Source organism: Pan paniscus, chromosome 9, assembly GCF_029289425.2.
Source record: "Pan paniscus chromosome 9, NHGRI_mPanPan1-v2.0_pri, whole genome shotgun sequence".
Taxonomy (NCBI): Eukaryota; Metazoa; Chordata; class Mammalia; order Primates; family Hominidae; genus Pan; species Pan paniscus.
Genome location: NC_073258.2, coordinates 100,090,783 through 100,105,175, shown reverse-complemented (window position 1 = coordinate 100,105,175; position 14,393 = coordinate 100,090,783). Strand labels below are relative to the sequence as shown.

At 30.8% G+C, this 14,393-nt stretch overlaps 1 protein-coding gene across 1 annotated transcript in view; it reads right to left on the bottom strand.

Annotated features, from left to right (window-relative positions):
- The window catches only part of CNTN5 (contactin 5), a 1,328,674-nt gene that overhangs the window by 1,076,920 nt on the left and 237,361 nt on the right, over positions 1–14,393 (bottom strand). The gene's annotated exons all lie outside the window — the stretch shown is intronic.

Genomic DNA, 14,393 nt, shown 5'->3' with positions numbered 1-14,393 from the left:
TTAAATTCTACCCGGGTTAAATGTAGGTACATCTAAATACCATCGCCTTTCTAAACACATCCTTTAAAAGGAATTAGACAATCATTAGACGAATGCTCTAAAAGGAATTATGTAACTACACTCTAAGCCTTTATTTCATATCCATATTTTTTGTAAGGACAAATAAACACTTTTGAGCACATATTTGTTCAAAAATATATTTGATGTGATGTGTGTTGATCCAATTATTCCTCACTGATTATGTATACTACCATACCAGACATTTTGGCTTGCACATTAAAGATATTATGACTTCTCACTTCTTTACCTAAAACGCAATGAATAAACACCTTTCAGGGTCCTTGTTTTCATGATAAACAATGTAGGGACTAATAATGACCTTTTTGCAGTATTTTTTCAATAATGCTTTTATAATTTTCCATTATATTTTATTTTATATATGATCTAATATTATAATTATTACTTTACTAATTTACTCATAATTTTCAGTTTTATTAAAAATAATCTCATTAAACTGAATTTAACCTTTGGAAATGGTTAAATCATTTTGGCCAGTGTTGATATGCTTGTTTCTGGCTTTGTTTTTATAAATTCTCCAACTCATTGGTTCTACTTTCCAGTCCAAGCCATTGGCTTCTAGGCACCTTTCTTTAATAGCTACTTTTTATTCTGGGTTTATATAAACACATTATATGTTTTATATTTTTTAATCTCAAAATAGCTCTTGGTTGAGATAATGGAGCTCAGAAAGATTAAGTAACTTGCCTAAAACCAAATAGCTAGCAAACAGCAGAGTGATGATTTAAAATGAGGACTGCCACATACCTTAACTAAATAAGAAATACCTCTGTCATGTGGACACCATGCTCTTGGTTCAACTTGCACCCAAACAAGACTTGATCCTTTGTATAATGTGTGTGTGTGTGTGTGTGTGTGTGTGTGTTTACTTGATAGAGAAAGAGAGAGAGAGCACAAGGAGGGAATAAGAGAGATCTCTAAGTTTGGCATCAGTGATAGAAGAGAAATACAAGGATACCATGAATATCTGGAACTCACAGATGAATCCATACACTGCAATATGTTAGTGCATTAGAATATGAAGCAAATGGAATTCAATGAAATGGATGCTTATTCACTTATTAATGTTTTTGATTGATTTTATGGGAAGCTTATAATGGTTGTATGCCCTTTCATCAAAAAGAAGATGGAGCCAATTTAAATGTTTTAATTGTTGGGGTTAGAAATAGATTTGCTTTTATCAAATCAATATTGCCTTGACCAAGTATCAATTAAACTAACAAGGCTCCTACTATCACATGAACGAAGGGGTTTAATTAAATTTCTTTCTCTCACTTTCATAATGAGAGAAAAAGATAAGTGTTACATTTTTGAATTGCACATAGACTGTAACATAGATACCAAAAATATAAGCGTTAGAAAGATTGAAATTTACATTAAAGACACAAACTGAAAAAAAGATATTTTCTTCATCATTCCATTTTCCATATTTCTAAGAATATTTCCACCATTTACCTTTGTCATCTTAAAAAAACTAACAAACTCACGTGGTTATTTCATTGTTAGAACTAGTTGGAAGTTTGCATTTTCTATGAACAACCCTAGCATTGGGAATTCTATTGTCAATAGACAATGACTTATTAAGGTCTCAGTCAAGTCTTCAGAGTATTATTTCTATCCTTGTCTAGCTGGCTTCATGGTATCAGTGTCATTCATCTTCATTCTTCTCCATGTTATTACCATTTAAGAAGTTTTAGAATTCACGTCTTATCCATACTCCCAACCTTTTTTTTAAAGCCTTCTCTTATTCTCCAGTACTTACAGAATGCAGTTCAATTTTCCTTAGGATTAAATTCAAAACTTTTAAATCTTCCTTCTGTCCATATTCCAAGATGCCAGAGCACTTGGACTAACTGCAATTCCATAAAAACACTGCAGCTCTTATTTTTGTTATTTGAGGTTGCGCATACTTATCTGTCTCTGCTGAAAATGGCTTCTCCCATCATCCTTTCTGGCAAAGTACACTTGTTCCTCATTATTTGTTCAGGGCACCTCCCCCCATACTAAAATTTGCAGATGCTCAAGTCCCTTATAAAAAATAGCATAGGCTTTGCTTATAACCATTATGCTATGTATGTCACAATAATACATTATGCTATGTTGGCAAAATCTTTTCATAGTTTAATGTGCTTCCTCCCATATGCTTTATTCATTTATTATTATTTTTTAAGACAAGGTCTTGCTCTGTTGCCTAGGCTGAAGTTCCATGGTGCAATGATTACTCACTACAGCCTCAAACTCCTAGGATCAAGCAATCCTCCAGCCTCAGCCTCCAAAGTAGCTAGAAATACAGGCGCATGCCACCATGCCTGGATAACTTTTTAAAAATCTTTTGTAGAGATGGGGTCCCACCAAGTTTTCTAGGCTGGTCTTGAATTCTTGGCCTCAAGCAATCCTCCCACCTATGCTTTCCAAAACACTGGGATTACCGGTGTGAGCCACTGTAACTGGCCTGTCCTCTATACTTGAAATCATCTCTAGATTAGTGATAATATCTAATACAATGTATATGCTATGTAAACAGATGTTATAATGCATTTTTAAAATGTTGTATTGATATTATGTATTTATTTATTTATGTTGTTCAAATATCCTCAATTCTTGGTCAATTGAATTCATGAATACAGTGGGCTATATTATTGATTTATCCAGATACAGATCAAACACCATTTCCTTTCTGAACTTATTTTTATACTTCCCCTGCTTCCATCTTCCTCTGACAAACTTAATCACTTATCCTCTGTTCTTCCTATATCTTGTACATTTGTATCATAGAATAAATTATGCTATATTGTCACAATCTGTTTATGTATTTGTTTCTATCACTGAAATTCAAATTCAGTAATTCAACGTTAACTTTCTATTTATCATTCTATACCTTATGCCAAACTTAGAGCTTAATATAGTATATAGTAGACACTTACAGCTACTTACCGAGTGAATGAGATTTTATTATTTTAAAGCCTATTTCATTCAATAAATAGTAAAATGGATTATGGTGATCGGTGGGGAGCAGTAAGCAATAAGTAATACTGTTGTAATGGATGATTTGTTTTCTAAGATAAAAATATATAAATATAAATATGAGTTGGGTGGGAAGGGGCTGGATAAGAATTTCACATAAATTGCTGAAAATTACAACTTAAAAATCAAGCAGCAATTTATTTTCAACATTAGAAAGGGAAAACCCTCAGCAAGACATCAAATATTTCTACCTTTGTTCTGCAAGCCACAACACCTCTAATCATTTTGCCTAGAGCTTCAATCATGCCAATTTTCAAATATGTTGTCTTTCCCTGTTTTATTGTCTTTCAGCTACGTTACGCACTAAACCAATTAATTACAACACCAAATAATAGGGCCACAGTTCCAAACTAACTTGCAATATTATCACCGTTTTGCCAGCGGCAAAAGCAATGATAACAATGATAAATCTATACTCTTTCTTACTAAATACCTATTAAAATAAATGATTCAGTAAAAGTATTTGCACACAATTCTACAATATGTGTGACTATTTCCTGTTTTTATAGTGCTACACGAAGAAAAAACATTTTTTCTGCAATATTATTCTCATTCCAAATTTTTCTCTATATGCCTTACTCTTCTAGGTCCTTTTCAAGTTACTATTTTTTTTAATTCTTTTGGAAAGGGCAAAGTTAGTGTATCATTCTAATAATACATGGAGCACACCTAAGTTTTAATTGTTTACCTTAATTCACTTAAACTCTTAAATACATTTAACAGGGAGACTGTGCTTGTCTTTTGTAGCTAACATTAACAATCTTTGCAATAAAAGTATCTAAGGATCTTCAGTACATTCAAAGAATTATAAAAGCATAAAATTTGCTGATAACAAATTTTTCAAGTAGCAATATTACCTATCCTGTCATGTTGAAGTTTAACATAAAAAATGAAGATAAATTAATATGCATTTTCTTGGAAAAATGGTAAATTTTATTTTACTGCAGAAATTGTTCGTGGACAGTATCTTATACTAATACACACAAAAATAAATTCTTAGTTTATGATCAAGTTTATGAACTTTGTAAAATTACTGATGAGAGAGGATTTTTAACAGATCTAACTTTAGGCATACATTGCTTGAAAATTCCAAACGATTGAACAAATTCTAAAGGAAGGTTTTCTCAAACTATGTTGCATGATTGAATAAAATCTATCATCTTCATGTTGCATCACTGTGGAGTAAGCCAAGTATGTCTTCCTTTACCTCTGCCTTTATATGTAGCATTTCCCCTGCTCCAGGCATCCAGTGAATTCATATTATAAATCCCCAAATATAGCATCTCACAATACAAGGATGGTAAGACTTTAACTCAATGCCTCCCATAAAATCTATGTTTATAGGTTTATATATGATAGATGTTTTTAACTTAAAATTACATTTAATTAATTTGAATAAAATAAAATTATAATTCAGTGTAAAAAAAGGGGTAACAATATCCAAACAAATTTTGTATAAGTAATTTAGCCTATAAATTCTAAGAAAGGCACAATCAGGAATAATTAAATAATATTATTAAATAATATCTTCTTGTATAAAATTTAAAATAATCATTGCTCTTCATTGTTCATAGTTGTAGAAATAGGTATCCTGTGAGCATGAGTTATGCTATTTTGTAACTGAAAATTATAGAATATCTGTACTTTTATTGAAGTGTGTAACTGATATTTTTTCTTTATAATGCCTGCATTCTCAATCGCAAGGGTCTATATAAATGTACCAGAAAAATACAGCCAGAACTGTAAACAGCATATAAAGTAAATGATAAATACTTATTGATTAACTGAGTTAAGAGACTATTAACCTCAAATATGCACAGGATTTTGCTTCGGGTAACAACTAGAGTAGTATTTGGCTAATTTGACTTTTCAGAAGATAAGTAAAATGAAATAATCTTTAATCAGGGTAATATGGTAAGAATCTGTCTCTACAAAAAAAAAAATTAATAGCTGGGCATGGTGGCACACACCTGTTGTGTTGTCCCAGCTACTTGTGGGGCTGAAGTGGGAGAACCACTTGAACCCCAGAGGTCAAGGCTTCAGTGAGCCATGGTCACACCACTGCCCTCCCATCCGGGTGACAGGGCAAGAACCTGCCTCAAGAAATAAAAATAAAATAAAATAATTTTTCCGTTCTCCCTTTTTCCCCCAAAGCAAGAATTTTGAACCAACTTTATCTTTATACAAATTTTCTTAGATGTTCATACTATAATGTATATGTGTCATAATCAGAATAAATTTCCTTGAAAAATCATTAAATAAAACCAATTTTTCATAAGATATTGAGGTTTGTCACATGTAATAGACTTTTGTACAATTTTAGGCATATTAGTGTCAGAATCTTAAACTTTGTTTTTGATATTCATAAGATTTGAAGATGATAAAGCTCAATTGACATGCACAATCACTGAACACTGAACATAATGGAACTTTTCAAAAGGATAGTTTTTTCTCCAGGATAAAAGTAAGGAACTAAGATCAGGGTAGTGTCAGCAATTGTGCTGATTACTGTTGGCATCACACAGGAAACACCTTACATGAAAAGGAGAGTAGAAGACACATAAAAACCACCTGATATATCCGCCTGTGCTCAAAATTACCTCCCAAATTTCAGAAAGCCAAATTATTAGTTTTCAGAGGACTTCTTAAGACAACAGGACTTTTTGCTGACTTAATTCTTTACACTTAGGGATCATATGGCTGATGTATTCTATGTAATGGAAAGCATGGCATCCAATAAAATTCATTTTGACATAGGGAAAGAAAAGAGAGTTATAATATTCAAACCCATCCAGCCTTCATCCTTTCTTATTATCTTTCACCTTAAGAAGTGTTCTTAAGAATCAACAGTAAAGTAGCTCTGTGCTAGGTGTTGCAGGAGAAAGAATAAATTGTTAGCCATTACCATTACCTTTATCTAACTCATAAATATGAAGAAATGCATAAATATTTTAAATAATAGAATTCAATTTAACATTTTTAATTAAGAGGGGCCCTTAAAAACAAAGTAGAATAAAACAGGTTTTTACATAACATAATTTTAAACATTAATATAAATAAACTTCACTTGGTATTCATCCATATGTGTATGTAAAATATAATGAAGCAAAAAAAAGAGAGAGAGAAAAAAAAGAAACAAAGAAGTCCATGATAAGCAATACATGTTTTTTGGCTCAGAAGACAAGGAGGTTAATTATGCCAACATTTTGAAAGAGGTATTATAGAGTAGACAAAATAAAAGCTGTCCTCCTGATTAATAAGAGAAACTTAGAGAATAAATAATGGGAAGAAGTTCCCCTAGAAGATGCTCAATCAATAATAGTAGCTATCATTATGATTACTATCATAATAATTATCATCATGAAATTCCATTATGAAAATAATAAAAACAAAGTATTTCCAAAGTTAATTTCAAGTACTGTTTTAAGGGTATCGAATAGATTGTTTTATTCATTCATCATGAATTCTCTCTGAGTAAGGTCTGTTTTTAAAAAGGGGAAATAGGCTTGCAGCTTAAGCCTCTTTCCTAGGGCCACAGAGTTAAAAACTGTTAGAGGTGAAAGTCATATCTCAGTACTCTATCTCCAAAGGCCATGGCTTTCAAATGTCACAGTTTAATCCCTGCTTAAAGGAAATATTGAGAGGAGGAAATGTCATGAATCTCAGGGACTATATGATCACCAGTATGGTTTAAGCATATGGTTCACATTAGAAATAAACCTTAATTTCAGAAGCTCAATTAGGAGATTTTAGGCTAAGGAATATCCTTAGAGACTCCTTTGGTAGATGGAATGCCCGAGGGGTGCTGAACATCAGCTTTGCTTTCTCATGATTTGGCTTAGGAAGGCTCTACAGTATGAGAATTTACAGGGATTTAGACCCCATGTCAATCAGATTGTACTGAAAGTTATGCCACAAATGTGTCGTAATAAAAGTACATGCTTTGGGGAAGTCACTCTAGATGTATAAGAGAATGATATCAAATTCAAATACACCTATCACCTTACCTATCTTCAAAGAGGGTAATTATGATGATGTTAGTTATGAAAATTACACCACAAAACTGACAAATGTGTATGCATCCGAGCCTCACTGCTCAACCCCAAGGGAATATCACTTCAAGTGTCAATGTCCCTGTTTACAGCATTTTGGCATTAGCATTTATTTTAGCCCAAAGATAATAGTGTTAAATTGTTTTATTTTCTATTGTGTTATTTTGGAGGTTACTGACAGTTTTCAGTTAAATATAGATAAACGAAACACATTCAGAATAAACCTGCTCTTACGTATATAGGAGATACAATAGCTTCAAAAGCAAACATTTTAAATAATCAATGTTTTACTACATTAAACCCAATAAACAGGGGCTATTGAGTAGGTATTTCTATTTTGTTGCCCTTATGAAGATATTGTCTAAGAAGAATTACACATTTTAATTTTAAAATCTCAATTACATGTCACAATTAACTCTACGATTCAATTTTCTTATTACTTATTATTTTAACCAATATTCATGGGACTTATGGTATGTAACATTGTATGTGTTCATTAGTTTTACATTACTGGTTAGCTATTAAATATTACAGATCTTTTATAATATGCATGTATTTTAGGACTGCATTTTTTTACTGGTTGAATATAATGGCATGGTAGATTTTTAGATAAATAGAAGTTTTGGCAATTGTAAAAGGGGATCATTCTATAATCTCTTTAAGTTTATCTATAAATACTGATTCATCACAAGTAGCTCCAAGTAGCTATGAAATACCATTCAACTAAGAGTAAACAAATGCCCACACCTTGCTTCCGAAGAGTTTGAAATTTCCCATCAGTGATGTTATACATACATAGCATTTGTAGGATTCCTAAGTGCCCTCACAAGTCCCACTGATACTAACATAATACCATGAGATCAGCTTTATCTTCATTTTACAGACAATCAAATTGGCTTAAATTAGTCAAGGACACATAGCTAGTAATTGGGAATATGTGAATAAAACCTTGATAACCATCCAATAATACCATATTTTTTCTACACACTGCCTCTCTAAAAACAAGAGGATTGTGAATATGAAGTAAGAATTTTGATGCTAATTTTTAGTTGTGTGTAGTTTTCTTGTTTTCAGAAATAATCATTTGGACCAAATTTTGAAACAAAGTATAGTTATATTTAGTGACATTTAAAGGAAGAGATAAAAGAATCTCCTTTTGATGATTGTAAACTTCCAAGAGATATTTTATGTTTAAAAATTATCACAATATTGACTTTACCCTTTCTATATTTTAGCAGTAGGCACCTGTGAACAAAAATATTTTTTAAATTCCATTTTTTCTTAAAGAAAGTTCTAAATCTTTAATGAGGGAGGCATTGTACATGTGTAAAGAGCACTATCCACATTTGATTGAGCATCAAAAAACAATTACACAGAAGAATTAAAATACAAAATCTTAAAATATATATATTTAAGGCAGTTTACATACATCCCCAAATGAATGAAATGCTTACATGTAAACAATAAATTAATAGAGTTAAGAAATATGAATCTATGTTTGCAATAATAGGAATCCCAGATGTTACAAAAAGATAGCCACGTTAGACTACATACAGATTTAAAACTTTTGCATGATAAAAATTATGAACAATGAATTCTATAAGAAAACAATATATAGGGACAATATTTTCGCTTCAGGTAACAGATGAAGATTAATATTTATATAATACAGAAAGGACTTACAAATTGACAAGGAAAATTTAAAAAGTGAAAAAATGATAAAAGGTTATGAATAGACAGTTTACAGAGTGACCAAAATATATGAAATGGTGCTAAATTTTTCTATTAGCCTAGAAAATAAAATTTCAAATAACGAGATATTGTTTTTATACCACATGAGTCTGGAAGAAATAAACAAAATTATAACATGGACTGTTTTCAGAAGTGCAGAGCGAAAGTTACTCTTATTCAATACTCCTAGAAATGTGAAATGTTAGAGTATTTTCAAAAGCAATTTTGTAAACCTCCTTTCAATTTCCACAGGCAAATAAAACACACACAAACACACACACATTCCTTTAAACCAAGACTCAACAGTTCTTGTACTCAGAATATATCCCATCCAAATAAAATTACTGTAGTTCAGGAAGAAAACATGTCAAAACAAAGACCATACCTATCAGTTGAAAAACCTGTGAGTTTTCTTTGCCATATATTAGCATATAACAATTTAAAGGAGTGAATTGGAGCTATACTTGCTCACCACTGCAGATAAATGTCATTGAGTAATGAAGACACAAGTAAATTGTATTTAGTACGATCTCACTTTTTAAGCAAAAAAATGGTGACATTACAAAACATGGCATGTGAATATATTAATATTAATACTTATGTGTAAACATACTAACATATATGGGTATAGGATTTTAGAAGTAAGGGCGCAGAGGAAAAATACTAGATTATTTACATGGAAAAGAGGGGGAGTGTACAAAAAAAGCAAGAATATGTGATTATATTTGTTTAAATTCAGAAAATAAATGGATACATAATTTGTGCATAGCAAATGCACTGGCAAACATGATACCTTATGCATACATATATACAATACTATTTGCATGTATTATGTGTGTATGTTATTCATTCATATTATATATTACATTAACTTATCTTTAAAAACAAAGTGTTATATCATAACTCGAAAATAATACTATACTTTGCCTTAAATTTTTCTTATTGGCCTATTACTCTCTAGCTATAAATTTTTAATTCCTAAAGATAGAAACTTTAATAAAAAAACACAAATCAGTATCCTTTCGGATATGAGTAATTTTAAAATCTGAAATACGCTTGACAGAATGTTTTTTGTAATTATAAAATAATTTTATATCTTAGTGTCTGTCCTATTTTCCTAATCACAACTTTTTACCTACTGACTAAATAGACAGTGAAATTTACATTCAACCCCTAATAATTTTCCTTTTTATTTTTGTAACCCCAACTAGCAAAAATGCATAAATAAGAAAAAACCTAGATACAACATATAATTTGACATATTTGAAATATTATTAACATTATAATGAATGAGTTTATTACATCTGGTTAAAATCTCTGAAGCTGAATTGTAATTATTATCTCTGCATACTTGGAGAGGGAATGATTTTTTATTTTGTAATTTTTTAACTTGTGTAAATAGAGTATGCAAAAAAGACACATGTGTAAATCAAAAAATAAATAAGTGATTTATGAGATGTTATCATAGGTACAATAAGTAAGACTAGGTCCAATAATAAACTGTTAAGAATATATTGTTTTGTTTGTGCAGGGACAGAAAACCAAACATCGCATGTTCTCACTTTTAAGTGGGAGCTAAATGATGAGAACACAGGGTCACATAGAAGGGAGCAGCAAACACTGGGGCCCACTTGAAGGTGGGAGGAGGGTGAGGATCAGGAAAAATAACTAATGGGTACTAGGCTTAATATTTGGGTGATGAAATAATCTGTACAACAAGCCCCCATGATATGAGTTTACCTACATAACAAACCTGCACATGTACCCCTAAACCAAAAATAGGAGTTAAAAAAAGAATACACTTTTGTTTGAGAAGTCTCATAAACACGGGACATTTGAGATTGCATTCACATGGATGTGGTTTCAAAACTCCACGAGAATTTCAGTTTTAGGTGTTCAGGGGGAGAAAGGCATTGTGATATAGCATGAAGAACAAGGAATTTCATCTTACTAAGTTTCCCTTCTGTCCCTGTGGGACCTTTGGTGAGTCAACCTCTTGTCTCTTAAGCATAAAATAGGAATGATACTTCTTTCAGAGGCTTAATGATAAAAAATTAGGTGACATACTTGATAATTACTTTGTAAACATTAGAACAATACAGAAAAGTATGATTGTGATCCTCTCATACTTTTGTTTATATTTTTCCCAAACAAATTCTCCACTTTCTTACATTTCTCTTAAAGCTATGCTTTACAGGATGCTTGTGTATGTATACTATAATATGAAGACATACACACTTAAGGCATTAGAAGACAGTCTTCATGAAACTTGCCTTGGCTTCAGAAATGAGTATGTTTATTCAACTACTTTCCCGAAATCTGAACTTGCTAAGATAGAATCCAAAGCGTAACCATTTCAATATTAAAAATAAATGAATAAAAAATTACACTTTTTTTCATTAAAAAAAACAATGAATATCCACAATGTTCTTTAAATTGGCTGCAACAGTCACTATGAAATGTTCTCATCATGAAATTATAGCTCCTTTTAACATAGGTATGGATAGTTTGACAAACTAGTAAAGATGGATAGTTTGACAAACTAGTAAAAAGAGCAATAAAAACAGTTTGTAGACATGTCTTCATCTCCACCAGTCTACAGTCAGGTTGTGCAACGTTGAGCAATGCTGTTAGCTTGTGACAGTTCACTTCCTCACGTGTGAAATGGAATTTGACCTATCCTTTCTTCCTGGTTTTATTCACATGGCACCTTTTCCAGAGTAAATATTTGTGAAGATGCTCTGCAGACAATAGAGTTTTTATTCCTAAATCTAATAGAGAATGGAAATAAATTGGTTGAATTCTCCCAGATTTTGTTCTGTTCTTACCTTTCTTCTGAACCATGTGCACCTTCTCTAACACATGTAACAGACCCTGAGAAAAATGCAGACCCGAATCTGAATCTGGCTCTGTCATTTGGCGTCTGAATGATTTGGGCAAAGAGCTTAATTAGTATTATTTTTATTAGTATCCTCCTTAGCACCATCATAATGTCATTACCTTATTTTTAAGGTGTGCATCTATCTTGGAATATGTGCAAACATTTACTTGTCCTTTTTTTAATATGTTGTAAACATTTGGAAGGAGAGTTCATGTGTGATTGTAGGGTAGATGTTATAAAACCACAGAAACACATAGAAGGTATTGCATAATAACTTTTTGTATAGTTTGTGAATTCAGTTTCATTAATTTGTTCTGTTTATATTATCTATGTAGTTCTTGTAATTTTATTTTATATGTTGTACCCTAAGTTTAATAGAAGCCACTGAAAAGAGTCCCTTGCTTACAGGAAAACTTTGGCATAAATATATTTTTGATAAATTATGTAATCATTTTCCATTGGTAATAAATATATCTATATATTTATAGTATTTTATCTAGCATTCTATTTTGATAATATCCTTTATTAATATCACCACCAAGCCTTAAGAAATAAATGCATTATAAATAACTAAAAGGCTTTACAATCCAGTTGCTATTTGTGGTCAAACAAAACATATATATAAAATGCTGAATTCAACTGTAATAGTTCTTCACTCTTAATAGTTTTATAGATGGCTTTTGGCAGTTCTATCAAACACAGCTGCAGGGCTCTTTCAATTCAAAGGAACACTCATTTCTCTAAGAAATTGTACAGTAAGACCAGAGAAAGTCTCTATTTATAAAAATCTAAATGCTCGACATTTGTATACACTATAAAGGGTCTAGATGTCCAGATATATAATAAACAAATCAAAGCTATAGAAAATGTGTCCTCAACATCTAAAATGGGTAAAACACCAGATAAAATAGTTTTTCACTTCATTTTATTTTCTATTTTTGATTTGTAACAAAAACTCAGAATATATTGAATATGTTTTCTAATTGTAAATGTTCTTCACAGAAATTGTAAAACAAGAAAATACTATCTGTCATTTAATGATAGAAATATTTCTAGCCTACTGATCATTTTTGATTTTGCTCCCAAATTCTTTATAGATTTAAACAATCACAGTTTCAGGGTGTCACTATTAAATTCCTTATCTTTAAAAAGAACTGTTGCTGAACTATATCAAGTATAAAGCTTTACCAGAGTGGAGAAATGAAAGAGCACCCAATGTGGGGTGTGTGTGTGTGTGTGCATGTGTGTGTGTGCGCGCGTGTGTGTGCGTGTGTGTGTGTTTATGCATGTATGTGTGTATATATAAAATATATAAATAAATATTACAAAATTATAATGACCATATTTTTATTTTGTAAAAAATGCACAATTCTTTTAATTCATACTTACTATGAAGCTTTCAAATTAGAAACTAGCTCTTTATTTTTCATTAACTAACAAATAGATGTAAATTTTTTTGTGGTCTGTTAATCTCCTGAATATCCATTTGCAGTTTTTAAATTCATACAGTAAAATGATAGCAATCTTAGATTTGTATCTTATATATGTGCCTCTAAAGTATTTATTTAATTAATTTATTAATCATATTAGTGTAATATTATTAGGCATTCTAAAATCTTTAAACAGAATTTATGTTGGTAAAAGCTTTCTTCACTTTGTATGTCATAAAATATATTTATTCCAAATACCCACAATAATTTATCCCCTTCAACTTTTATTGTTGTTCACCCAAAATAGTAACTATATGTTAAATACTATTCGTTACATATAGTTAAATAACTATATGCTTAATTACTCTTCATCAACTGTTTCATTTTCTGGATATATTTTTAAAATAATCATCCCCAAATCATTAACTCTTTTCTGGCATTAATATTAACTGCAGTTTTCACCAAACAAATGTTTGATGTTCTATTCTATTCAAGTAATGCACAGGTGACTCACCCTATACATGTTGCTAAGTATAATATATATATAATAGAAATAGTTTCTTGACAAATATTGGCCTTACCCCTTTCTATTTTGTTCTTGTTGGATAAGTATCTTAGTTTTTCCACATAATTTAACATTGCTAAACCTCATTAAGAAAACATCGGCTTGTTCAAAATAGTATACTAGTCAAAGGAAATGGATTCTTTGGCCAAAATAAATGCTTAATTTTCCCTCTACAGAAATATTGGAACTCAACCTCCTTCTTTTTAATTATTTTCAGGGTTCACCTTTTATTGAGCACATTTTACTCTTTGTTAATATTGGGGTAACATGAGAAAAATTTATGACGTCAATAATATTCAATGACCACAATAAGTTAATTAAATGATAGCATACATTATTATTAAAATCTGTTGATTTAAACACTACCATGTATATATTGAAATAAATCGTACTCTGACTGAGATATTTTTGTTATCATGAAACTAAAATTACTAAAATAGGAACATTCAAGGTATCAACAATTCAACTTCAGTAATAAGGAATCTGGGACAAATATAGTTCATATTACTACTTTTATCACTGCCTTTGTAAGTAGCAGAAAATAAAATTAGCCAAAGCAATAGCTTCAATTAATGTAAAGATACATTTTACTGATGCAAAATCTGTTTCCTCATGATTTAATTTTCCAAATT